Raw genomic sequence first — 14331 nt, forward strand, 5'->3', positions numbered from 1 at the left:
ATTGGCTAAGTACTTATTAATAGGGATGTCCGATAATATCGGCAGTCCGGTATTATCGGCCGATAAATGCTTTAAAATGTGATATCGAAAATTATCGGTATCGGTTTTAAAAAAGTAAAATGTATGACTTTTTAAAACGCCGCTGTACGGAGTGGTACACGAAAGTAGGGAGAAGTACAGAGCGCCAATAAACCTTAAAGGCACTGCCTTTGCGTGCCGGCCCAATCACATAATATCTACGGCTTTTCACACACACAAGTTAATGCAAGCATACTTGGTCAACAGCCATACAGGTCACACTGAGGGTGACCGTATAAACAACTTTAACACTGTTCACAAATATGCGCCACACTGTGAACCCACACCAAACAAGAATGACAAACACATTTCGGGAGAACATCCGCACCGTAACACAACATAAACACAACAGAACAAATACCCAGAACCCCTTGCAGCACTAACTCTTCCGGGACGCTACAATATACACCCCCCGCTACCCTGTACCCCCCCACCTCAACCCCGCCCACCTCAACCTCCTCATGCTCTCTCAGGGAGAGCATGTCCCATTTTCATTTTTCATTTAATTTTTTTGAAAAAAATGAAAAAAAAAATGAAAAAAAACGAAAAAAAGAGCATGTCCCAAATTCCAAGCTGCTGTTTTGAGGCATGTTAAAAAAAATGATGCACTTTGTAACTTCAATAATAAATATGGCAGTGCCATGTTGGCATTTTTTTCCATAACTTGAGTTGATTTATTTTGGAAAACCTTGTTACATTGTTTAATGCATCCAGCGGGGCATCACAACAAAATTAGGCATAATAATGTGTTAATTCCACAACTGTATATATCGGTATCGGACTATCGGTTGATATCGGAATTGGTAATTAAGAGTTGGACAATATCGGAATATCGGCAAAAAAGCCATTATCGGACATCTCTACTTATTAATGCCTTATTCTGCATGGCCTTATTATACAACCAGTAAGCCATTAACTAAGAGTCTTCCCTTAATAACCTCAGAATGATTGCTTATTAGTAACCCTAACCCTAACTAATTTTTTTGACCTATGGAAAATAAGGACCAGGAAAAAAATATATTAAATGTAAACAGTTTTATTAAAATGTAACCTTTCTCTGATTCTAATCCCCTCAGCTATCAAGGCAGAAAGGAAAGGAAAAAAAACACACAACCATGGAAAAAGCTCATACAAACAATGTAAACAAAAATTGTAAAATCACAATAATCACTTAATAACTTCTTACAATTTAGGTGTGAGAATAAGGAATGTGTAAGGAATGCTGGATAAAGTGTGTAACCCTATTATTTTATCTCTCACCAACTTCTACGGCTGTGGGTTAAAGGCGGGTTACAGTTGAGTTGTTTAGAAAAGAATAGTTTTGTTGTCTTCCTCGCTAGAAGCGCCATAACGGCAGACACGCTGGACTCCACTTTATATGAGTTCTACACACACAGCAGCACATTCACCAGTCTCGCACTCTCTTTTCTCTTTTTCACCTCCCTTGTTGGGGACGGCGTGGCGAAGTTGGGAGAGTGGCCGTGCCAGCAGTCTGAGGGTTACTGGTTCAATCCCCACCTTCTACCATCCTAGTCACGTCCGTTGTGTCCTTGGGGAAAACACTTCACCCTTGCTCCTGATGGGTCCTGGTTAGCGCCTTGCATGGCAGCTCCCGCCATCAGTGTGTGAATGTGTGTGTGAATGGGTGAATGTGGAAATACTGTCAAAGCGCTTTGGGCTCCTTAAAAAGGGGTAGAAAAGCGCTATACAAGTACAACCATTTACCATTTGTTAGTTCCCTACTCGGTCGGACCCACGGAAAAAACAGGTAGGAACCAAAATGTGGGACTGTATGAATACTCTTTAGCTTTTACTGTAAAAATATCACTGTAAATTGAAAGGAAAAACAGTACCATTTTTTACAGTACAATTCATGTCGCCAAAATTTTACTGCAAAGTCTATTGCCAGTTTTACAAGTTTGATGGATAACTTGCTTTGAAATCATAAGTCAAGCACATATTTAAAGGCCTACTGAAACCCACTACTACCGACCACGCAGTCTGATAGTTTATATATCAATGATGAAATCTTAACATTGCAACACATGCCAATACGGCCGGGTTAACTTATAAAGTGCAATTTTAAATTTCCCGCTAAACTTCCGGTTGAAAACTCCTTTGGATATGACGTATGCGCGTGACGTAGCCAGTAGAACAGAGGTATGGCTCCCCCATTGAGGCCAATACAAAATAGCTCTGTTTTCATCTCATTATTCCACAGTATTCTGGACATCTGTGTTGGTGAATCTGTTGCAATTTGTTCATTGCATTATGGAGAAAGAAGCTGAGCAAGCAAAGAAGAAAGTTGTCGGTGCGAAGCGGAGTATTTTGCGAGGGAAGTCAGCAACACAACACAGCCGGTGTTTCATTGTTTACATTCCCGAAAGATGCAGTCAAGATCAAAGAACTCTGACAACAGAGACTCTTACCAGGAGGACGTTGACTTCGATACACAGACGCCTGTAGAGAACTGGGACAACACAGACTCTTACCAGGATTACTTTGATTTGGATACACAGACGCAGACGCGGTACCGTGAGTACGCAACTGCGCTTCCAAACATTTGATCGCTTGCCCGTACATGCGTGTCACGTACGTAACTTTGGTTAAATATATAAGCTTTATGAACCTTGGGTTAGGTGAACGGTGCTTTGGGCTGAGTGATTGTGTGTGTTGTGCAGGTGTTTGAATTGTATTGGCGGGTTATATGGACGGGAGCTAGTATACTAGCTCCTAGCTCCTAGCTATAGCTAGGAGCTAGGAGCTAGCATAACAAACACCTAGGTATTTTTATGCGGGATTAATTTGTGGCATATTAAATATAAGCCTGGTTGTGTTGTGGCTAATAGAGTATATATATGTCTTGTGTTTATTTACTGTTGTAGTCATTCCCAGCTGAATATCAGGTCCCACCCGCGCGCTTCCAAACATTTGATCGCTTGCCCGTACGTGCGTGTCATGTACGTAACTTTGGGTAAATATATAAGCTTTATGAACCTTGGGTTAGGTGAACGGTCCTTTGGGCTGGTTGTGTTGTGGCTAATAGAGTATATATATATATGTCTTGTGTTTATTTACTGTTGTAGTCATTCCCAGCTGAATATCAGGTCCCACCCGCCTCTCACAGCATCTTCCCTATCTGAATCGCTTCCACTCCCCACTAGTCCTTCACTTGCACTTTCCTCATCCACAAATCTTTCATCCTCGCTCAAATTAATGGGTAAATCGTCGCTTTCTCGGTCCGAATCGCTCTCACTTTTGGCCGGCATCACTGTAAACAATAGGGAACTTTGCGGAAATGTACAACTGACTACGTCACGCTACTTCCGGTTTTGTCAGATACCAAAAGTTGCGATCTTTATCGTCGTCGTTCTCTACTAAATCCTTTCAGCAAAAATATGGCAATATCGCGAAATTATCAAGTATGACACATAGAATAGATCTGCTATCCCCGTTTTAAAAAAAAAAAATCATTTCAGTAGGCCTTTAAGTATTTATTTTTATTTTTTAACAAAAAAAGTGTTTTGGAATGTATGATAAGATGATATTTTTTTGCATTATTAGATAATAATAAAGTTTCGAAAACATGCAACTACAGGATGTACATATATTTTGTATGTCAAAATGAAAAGAAAAAAAAAACATTTCGGGCCAAATCTGGCCCCCAGTCCTTGAGTTTGACACGTGATCAAGGATGTAAAGTAGGCTGTGACAGGCTTCAGCTCACCTGTGACCTACTGAGGGCAAGCCATATAGAAGATAGATGGAAGGCATAAAGGCATAATAAAGACCAAGTTGCTTCAACGTGTGTTAGTATTGTACTGTTGTCACTAACGCTATGAAACTGACATTTCATGCACAAAGTGCACAAAATGTGAAACACCTGTTTCAGGAATTAAATGAGTCATACATTGGCACTAATTTAGTATTTCTGGTTATTTTCTCAGAGCACCTACAGCAGTCAGCTGAGGACGCTGTCAGTCAGTGAGGCGCTCGCCTTACATCATTTGTGTTTCCATCACGCTGAACAATGTCGCACATCCTGCCTGTGCGTGACGGACAGCAGAGAAATCAGGCTTATCGCCATTCTTAAGTCTAATTAAAAGAATATAAGAGACGGTGGGAGGGCAACAGTACAAGTGCGAGGCGTTAACTCCTAAAAGGATATCCTCTACACCTCTTTTATGGAACATGCTGAACTGGGTGACGTCCATGGTTTCCTTCACACTGAGATTATGATTATGAAGGAACCCATTATGTGCCCATTCAAGGCCAGGTACAGCTTTTATTTATGTTGGTGCTTATATGAACTCATTTAGAATGAAAAATGGATATACACATACATATACAAATGCACATATGTCCTCAAATATTGGCCTGCAGGAAAAGATGCTGTGCCACAATCCACTGCTATTGGGAAGAACAAGCATTTTAAAGGCCTACTGAAATGAATTTGTTTTATTTAAACGGGGATAGCAGATCCATTCTATGTGTCATACTTGATCATTTCGCGATATTGCCATATTTTTGTTGAAAGGATTTAGTAGAGAACATCGACGATAAAGTTCGCAACTTTTGGTCGCTGATAAAAAAAGCCTTGCCTGTACCGGAAGTAGCGTGACGTCGCAGGTTGAAGGGCTCCTCACATTTCCCCATTGTTTAGACCAGCAGCGAGAGCGATTCGGACCGAGAAAGCGACGATTACCCCATTAGTTTGAGCGAGGATGAAAGATTCGTGGATGAGGAACGTGAGAGTGAAGGACTAGAGTGCAGTGCAGGACATATCTTTTTTCGCTCTGACCGTAACTTAGGTACAAGGGCTCATTGGATTCCACACTCTCTCCTTTTTCTATTGTGGATCACGGATTTGTATTTTAAACCACCTCGGATACTATATCCTCTTGAAAATGAGAGTCGAGAACGCGAAATGGACATTCACAGTGACTTTTATCTCCACGACAATACATCGGTGAAGCACTTTAGCTACGGAGCTAACGTGATAGCATCGTGCTTAAATGCAGATAGAAACAAAAGAAATAAGCCCCTGACTGGAAGGATAGACAGAAAATCAACAATACTATTAAACCATGGACATGTAACTACCCGGTTAATGTTTTCCAGCCTGGCGAAGCTTAACAATGCTGTTGCTAACGACGCCATTGAAGCTAACTTAGCTACAGGACCTCACAGAGCTATGCTAAAAACATTAGCTATCCACCTACGCCAGCCAGCCCTCATCTGCTCATCAACACCCGTGCTCACCTGCGTTCCAGCGATCGACGGAGCGACGAAGGACTTCACCCGATCATCGCTGCGGTCGGCGGCTAGCGTCGGATAGCGCGTCTGCTATCCAAGTCAAAGTCCTCCTGGTTGTGTTGCTGCAGCCAGTCGCTAATACAACGATCCCACCTACAGCTTTCTTCTTTGCAGTCTTCATTGTTCATTAAACAAATTGCAAAAGATTCACCAACACAGATGTCCAGAATACTGTGGAATTTTGCGATGAAAACAGAGCTTTTTGTATTGGATACAATGTGTCCGAATACTTCTGTTTAAACAATTGACGTCACTCGCATACGTCATCATACAAAGACGTTTTCAACCGGAAGTTTCGCGGGAAATTTAAAATTGCACTTTATAATTTAACCCGGCCGTATTGGCATGTGTTGCAATGTTAAGATTTCATCATTGATATATAAACTATCAGACTGCGTGGTCGGTAGTAGTGGGTTTCAGTAGGCCTTTAAATGTCAATCACAAACACCAATCTCCTTCAGCTGACACTGTATTTATCTTTAGTCCCCCAATTGACCATCGGCTAACAGCTAATTATGTGTCACCATACACAGTGTGCAGCCGCTCCCTTAAAGGGTCATAAATTCAAATTATTTTTTTTTGTATCTAAAACACTTCCCTATGGTCTATATGATATGTAATGGTGGTTCTTTGGTCAAAATGCCGCATAGATTATGTTTTACAGATCATCTTCAAGTCGCTTTCTCTTGTTTGCCGTTGTGTGTACATGCCTCCACTTTGACAGCTTCATCTCCGCATCATCCATGTTGCAGATTTTAGGTTTCCATATTGAGTCTACTGACAGAGTACTTTGTATTAGACATGGCAACAGCGGAGGATGCATGTGCATGTGCGAGCCAATCTGTGTTACGTTGGGGTCGCATCTTTATGCGAGGTTCATTCTCCCGGGAAGCAAACGGATGACTCCGGACAGGACTTGCAGATAGGAACGTGATTTAATCTTGAAACAAGAATCGAAGAGGTACAAAACAGAAAACAACCGACGGGAACAAGGTGCCGATAGCACTAGACGAGATAAGCTAGACTTAGCATGAGCTGGGAGGCAAGCAAAACTTTCGTAACAGTAGCATGAAGCAAACAAAGAAGCCAGGACGAGTGACCGGCAAAGGCAGGCTTAAATAATGTCTGTGATTACAAACAGTTGAGCATCCCGAACACCAGAGGCAGGTGAAAATCATAAGTAGCCATGGTAACAAACTCAGGGGGTGCACAAACAGGAACCGAAGGAGTCCAAAACAAACAGAAAACACAAAACATGATCCGGACCACTGATCATGACAATCTGCCCCACAGCAAGAGGATAGTGGAAAAAAAAGAGCTTAAGAACCACATAGTAGACTACTATGGCGGACTCCCCCAAAGCACTTTGGGTAAATTCATGACATATATGGATAATACGCTGACATCAGCGGTGTGAAAAACTTCACAGGACAATATTTGTTCCAAACGGCTTGTTTAGGGAAAGCATGAAGGAAGGCAAGATTGTTTTATATAAGTATCTCGGCAATGGCTCCTTGGTTTGATTTCAAATTTTCGGGACTCATGCATCGGGATCCCCCAGGAGGAAGTTGCTAATGTTGCTCTGGAGAGGGAAGTCTGGGGGTCTCTGCTGTAGCTGTTGTCCCTGCGACCCGATTCCGGATAAGCGGTTGAAGATGGATGGATGGATGGATGGATGGGACTTATGCAGATCCCAAATACACAACAGCAGGTACCAATAAGAAAAGTTGGCTGTGCATAATAAGGCCCTTTAAGGCTTTTTTAACATTTTGGCAAATAAACTGCATTTTTAGTATTTTAAGTATCATTATCAAGACTGGAGGACCAGGCTAAACATTTTACACACTGACAGCAAGCCTGGACCATGCATGCTAATAGCTTTAAACAACACCAAGAAATAAGTACTAAGTAAACTTTAAGAATTCTCGGTGGAACAGCATTGCAGGAGAGAGTAAGTAGTTACTATCAGCAAATTAACAAGTAGATTAATAAGAGTCCAGATGTAACCCGCATGGTTTAGTCCCCGTTTTCTGTATTGCCAGGGACTCGAACCTGGGTCGGCGCCATGAGAGACGAGCGTGCTAGCTCCCAAGCTAAAAGCCCCGTCTGTCAACCCGATAGCCAGCACTGCTCTTGAGGTCGTCAGGGAGTGAGGTTTACTAACGTACACGTGGCTCAGAAATAGCCTTGATTACACAGAGCGTTGTCACGTCGGAGTCCCATGATTTTGCGGTGGTCGTTTCCCCAAGATGCAGAAGGATGTACAGAAGCAATATGCAGGTAAGAAGGATGATTCATAAGGCAAAAGATACGAAAAAAAGAAAATAAGCTACGGGAAAGCTTAGCAATAGACTAGCCAACAACGGAGCAAGAAACTAGTAATTCTAAACTCTCAAGAAAATAAATACCTAACGTAACAAGACTGTCAGGCAGAGTATGGCGCGAGGCAGGAATAAATAGCTCCCTGATTAGTGACTAGGAGCAGGTGAGCGTCCCGACCACTAATCAGAGGCAGGTGACAAAAATCGGCACACATGGCAACCAAGAACACAAACAAAGATGCTGAAACACAATTAACCAACAACTAGGTAAATATCAAACTCAATAAAACATGACCCGGGAAACGGATCATGACAGGCGTGGATAATATAATAACAAATGTTGGCATGTCAACATTGTCACAGTCAGTAAACGACACATACTGAAAGTGGGCGGATCGATCCATAAATTAGTGGTGCCAATACCAAGGGTAGTATCAGTATATGATTGATGCTAGAGCAGGGGTGTCAAAGTCATTGTAGCTCAGGGGCTGCATGGGGTAAAATCATGGCATGATAACTTAAAAATACTATTAGGACAAGTTCAGATTGTTTTCTTTGTTTTACTTCGGCCCAAAATAGAACAAGCAAATAATCATCTTGACATAAAAAAACTAAATAAAACGCATAAATAAAAAATATTTTATGTTTTAACTACCGTATTTTTCGGACTATAAGTCACAGTTTTTTTCATAGTTTGGCCGGGGGTGCGACTTATACTCAGGAGCGACTTATGTGTGAAATGATTAACACATTACCAGTGTTTCCCATAAACTGCCAAGATACCTGTGGCGGTGGGGGCGTGGCTATGGGCGTGGTCGCCGTGACATCATCGAGTAATTTGCATAATGTACTACAATGATATGATTTTCTCTAAAAAGGCTCAAAAAATGTATACTTACTAATTAGTAATAACAGTTTTGTTTTAAACATCCATCCATCCATCCATTTTACAATATAATTACAACACTTTATGTACATATTTATAAACAGATTTGAACAATAAGTTATTCACTGAAATATATTTATTAATTGTGGTTCTTACAAAAAATATATCTTATAAAATATAAAAGCTAAAATGTCTCTTAAAGCTCTGCCCCTTTAATTAGTGCATACTAAATAATTTAACTTTAGGCTACTACTACAACCATATTATTTACCAGCAACATAAAGTGAAACAGAGGCAGAGGTGTCCTGCCACAGTCAGTAACAAATAAACAAAAAACAGTAGTGGTCAAATACAAATAAGGCAACAAGAGAAGTATCCTACACTTCTCTTTTGTAAAGTAAATCTGGACAGTCTATATGGGCATCTACATCAACTATATGATTTGCCTGAGAAGCGGGACAGGACAAAAAAACAAAAACAAAAAATTATTTAAAAAAAAAAAAAAAATTAATTTGTGGCGGACGTAATTCTTTCGTGGCGGGCCGCCACAAATAAATGAATGTGTGGGAAACACTGCATTACCGTAAAATATCAAATAATATTATTTAGCTCATTCACGTAAGAGACTAGACGTATAAGATTTCATGGGATTTAGCGATTAGGAGTGACAGATTGTTTGGTAAACGTATAGCATGTTCTATATGTTATAGTTATTTGAATGACTCTTACCATAATATGTTACGTAAACATACCAGGCACGTTCTCAGTTGGTTATTTATGCGTCATATAACGTACACTTATTCAGCCTGTTGTTCACTATTCTTTATTTATTTTAAATTGCCTTTCAAATGTCTATTCTTGGTGTTGGGTTTTATCAAATATATTTCCCCAAAAAATGTGACTTCTTTTTGTTTTTTTCCTTCTTTATCATGCATTTTCGGCCGGTGCGACTTATACTCTGGAGCGACTTATATTCCGAAAAATACGGTACCTCATTTGTCATTTCCATTATTCACTTTCTTTCGATTTGCACAGAAGACAATCATTTTCACAGAACTATATCAATGTGCAGTGTCTCATGCAGCATTTTAAGTGTTTATTTTACTTCTGTTTGTTTTAAAGCCCCACTTTACCATGTACCTGTTGCTCCGTATACTTGCTCACCCTAGTATGGACTATTTGCTTGCCTAACAGAATTGCTATTGCGACATCCAGTGGACACATTTAGACCTGCAGTTTCTTTAATTTAAAAATGCAGCTCACTTTTACACTTAGCAAACTCATCTTGTGGGCCGGATTGAACCTGTTCGCGGGCCGCATGTTTGACATCCCTGTGCTAAAGTAATGAGGTTGATATTTTCATTTTAAGACAAGTCCCTGACAAGGGCCTTGCTGAGGAAGATGAAGGTGGTGGAGTGGATATAATTTACTATACGGTGCACCCCCAAGCCCAATTTAAAGAATGTACATTTATCAGTCTCACTATGTTGGCAACTTGGGGCTCAGCTGTGTCAAACAGCATAGCAAGGACAGGGAGAGCTGGCACACAATTCCTTATCAGCAGCACTCTTGTTGATTTGACAGTGGTATCTCTACCCTGTATTAAGTGGAAAGTAAGTTTTGGGAAGGGTTTGACTTGGCAGATGTTGCTTCTATTGCAAAATTGCAACTCAGTGACTATATTTGTACACACAGGGGAGATAAAACAGCTGTATCAGCTCTTTGTTAACTCTGTATTCAGACCAAAAAAATGAGGAAACATGCGCTCACAATTTGTAGCTAAGGGAAATATTAACAGATGCTATTTTAGGTCGATATTTTTCTTTTCTCAAAATCACATTTTGTGGTTTTTGTTTATGTTTTACAAACTCAATATAATCAATAATATTTCCCTGGACACCCAAAAGGTTTTAAAGGGGTCATATTTTCACAGCATAGGGTCAGATTTTTTTCCTACATTTAAAACTCTTCCTTGTTGTTAGGAAGACCAGTGTTTCCCAACCATTGTTGAGAAATATATCTGTTTCTCAGCTGTTGTTCCGTAATGGCCGCAGCAGTGCTCAGTTGTAATGCACTTTTCCACCACTTGTGGCAGTAATGACAATATCAAACAGAAAAAGCCTGTAACTAAAATCATGGAGAAGCTTCCTTAGCGTGGTGAAGCTGTATTTTCCATTGCACTCAAATTTTGACAGTTTAGTTTAGAAACATATTCATCATTAATTTTGTTTATTTGTTTTATCACAACATAATTTTATGTAAATGTACTTTTAATTGCTTATTTATGAGTCCCTTCTTATGCAGTATATTTGGTTAGTACTTATTTTTCTAATCAACCTGACCTCAGCCTCAGGTTTATGTGTTAAATTAATATACATTTTTGTGAATACCACATGCTTTCATATCAAGGTTTTAAACTGTAAATTGGTTAAATCTAATTATTGAATACGATTAAAATTAAAGAGTATAAAATTAAAAATTCAGTGTTAATATTTGAGAGGGCCCTGGGCCCCACTGTATTGGAAAACTTGGGCCCTGAGGTCATAAATTTAAGAACCCCTGATGTAGACTACACGGATGTATTACTTTAACATAATCAATATTTGGACATGTGCACACTGATTCGTGAATAGCTCACGTTCTAATCGTGATGCATAGAATAATCCATCATTTTTCCCACCTCTCGTAGTCAGTAGTTTTGTTTTTTCTTGAGTAAATGTGGACTATTACTAATTGTCTTGCTCAAACAATTGTATGTATTAATATATACAAATCAATTACTTTAAATATGGTGTTGATATTGTTAAACAGTCAATAGCACTCACCATGTATATATACTACAGTTACGGAAATACATGTGATCGGTATCAGTCAAACTCACTCCTGGCTGATGGTATCGTGATTGCAGCATCTAACCCTGATTGGAACATCCCTTCTTTAAACACGTCATTTTCTCCAAAACTATGTGCCATACTTCAGTTAATCACCTCAAATAGGTGTACTTCTACTTTGACTGATACCACGCTACTACAAACCCCAAGACCAGTGAAGTTGGCACATTGAGTAAATCATAAATAAAAACAGAATACAATGATTTGCAAATCATTTCCAACTTATATTCAATTGAATAGACTGCAAAGACAAGATACTTAATCTTCGAACTGGAAAACTTTGTTATTTTTTGCAAATATTGGTTAATTTGGAATTTGATGCCTGCAACATGTTTAAAAAAAGCTGGCACAAGTGGCAAAAAAGACTGATAAAAGTTGAGGAATGCTCATCAAACACTTATTTGGAACATCTCACTGATTGGGAACAGGTGGATGCCATTATTGGGTATAAAAGCAGCTTCCATGAAATGCTCAGTCATTCAAAAACAAGGATGGGGCGAGGGTCACCACTTTGTGAACAAATCCGTGAGCAAATTGTCAAACAGTTAACATTTCTCAACGAGCTACTGCAAGGAATTTAGGGATTTCACCATCTACGATCCATAATATCATCTAAAGCAGGGGTCACCAACGCGGTGCCCGCGGGCACCAGGTAGCCCGTAAGGACCAGATGAGTAGCCCGCTGGCCTGTTCTACAAATAGCTCAAATAGCAGCACTTACCAGTGAGCTGCCTCTATTTTTTACATTTTATTTATTTACTAGCAAGCTGGTCTCGCTTTGCCCGACATTTTTAATTCTAAGAGAGACAAAACTCAAATAGAATTTGAAAATCCAAGAAAATATTTTAAAGACTTGGTCTTCACTTGTTTAAATAAATTCATTAATTGTTTTACTTTGCTTCTTATAACTTTCAGAAAGACAATTTTAGAGAAAAAATACAACCTTAAAAATGATTTTAGGATTTTTAAACACATATACCTTTTTACCTTTTAAATTCCTTCCTCTTCTTTCCTGACAATTTAAATCAATGTTCAAGTAAATAAATGTTTTTTATTGTAAAGAATAATAAATAAATTTTAATTTAATTCTTCATTTTAGCTTCTGTTTTTTCGACGAAGAATATTTGTGAAATATTTCTTCAAACTTATTATGATTAAAATTCAAAAAATTATTCTGGCAATCTAGAAAATCTGTAGAATAAAATGTAAATCTTATTTCAAAGTCTTTTGAATTTCTTTTAAAAATTTTCTTCTGGAAAATCTAGAAGAAATAATGATTTGTCTTTGTTAGAAATATAGCTTGGTCCAATTTGTTATATATTCTAACAAAGTGCAGATTGGATTTTAATCTATTTAAAACATGTCATCAAAATTCTAAAATTAATCTTAATCAGGAAAAATCACTAATGATGTTCCATAAATTATTTTTTTAATTTTTTCAAAAAGATTCGAATTAGCTAGTTTTTCTCTTCTTTTTTTCAGTGTAATTTTGAATTTTAAAGAGTCGAAATTGAAGATAAACTATGTTTCAAAATTTAAATGTCATTTTTTTCGTGTTTTTTCCTCTTTTAAACCGTTCAATTAAGTGTAAATATCATTAATTATTAATAATAACATAGAGTTAAAGGTAAATTGAGCATATTGGCTATTTCTGGCAATTTATTTAAGTGTGTATCAAACTGGTAGCCCTTCGCATTAATCAGTACCCAAGAAGTAGCTCTTGGTTTCAAAAAGGTTGGTGACCCCTGATCTAAAGGTTCAGAGAATCTGGAGAAATCACTGCACGTAAGCGATATTACGGACCTTCGATCCCTCAGGTGGTACTGCATCAAAAACCGACAACCGTGTGTAATGGATATCACCACATGGGCTCAGGAACACTTCAGAAAACCATCCAAGCAAAGTTATCATGGACGCCCCTGCTTATTTCAGCAAGACAATGCCAAGCCACGTGTTACAACAGCGTGGCTTCATAGTAAAAGAGTGCGGGTACTAGACTGGCCTGCCTGTAGTCCAGACCTGTCTCCCATTGAAAATGTGTTGCGCAATATGAAGCCTAAAATACCACAACGGAGACCCCAGACTGTTGAACAACTTCAGCTGCACATCAAGCAAAAATGGGAAAGAATTCCACCTGAAAAGCTTAAAAAATTGGTCTCATCAGTTCCCAAACGTTTACTGAGTGTTGTTAAAAGGAAAGGCCATGTAACACAGTGGTAAAAATGCCCCTGTGCCAACTTTTTTGCAATGTGTTGCTGCCATTAAATTCTAAGTTAATGATTATTTGCAAAAATAAATTAAGTTTTTTAGTTCGAACATTAAATATCTCGTCTTTGCAGTCTATTCAATTGAATATAAATTGAAAAGGATTTGCAAATCATTGTATTCTGTTTTTATTTACAAATTACACAACGTGCCAACTTCACTGGTTTTGGGTTTTGTACATCCATTAACCACATACCGTCCTCAGATCAGACGTGTTATCTGTAAAGCGGAAGTTTTACAGTAGAGTTTAAAGAGAAAGTGTTGCTTGTACAGAGGAAAATAAACACTTTAACACTAGCCCAAACTAACAACCAGTGCTGCTGCTAAGAAACCTAAACTCATGACACAGCAGTGGTGTTGTCATGACAACTGGTCCAAACAGTGCAACAGCAACACAGGTCTAAAAATCAGGAAGTAGCCCAGCCCAGGAGAAACATATTGGAGGAAGTAATGCCTGCCAGAAATGAAAGAAAAAACAAAACTTTTTATTGCAATATATGAATCATCCATATGGAACATTCGACAGGTAGTGCATACTACAACACTGACACCAAGTGGACATTTGAAACATACA

At 38.8% G+C, this 14331-nt stretch overlaps 1 protein-coding gene across 2 annotated transcripts in view; it reads right to left on the minus strand.

Annotated features, from left to right (window-relative positions):
- LOC133634039 (septin-9-like) overlaps positions 1-14331 on the minus strand; it is a 220118-nt gene that overhangs the window by 159303 nt on the left and 46484 nt on the right. The window lies entirely within an intron of this gene.

The sequence above is a fragment of the Entelurus aequoreus genome, linkage group LG18 (assembly GCF_033978785.1).
Source record: "Entelurus aequoreus isolate RoL-2023_Sb linkage group LG18, RoL_Eaeq_v1.1, whole genome shotgun sequence".
NCBI lineage: Eukaryota > Metazoa > Chordata > Actinopteri > Syngnathiformes > Syngnathidae > Entelurus > Entelurus aequoreus.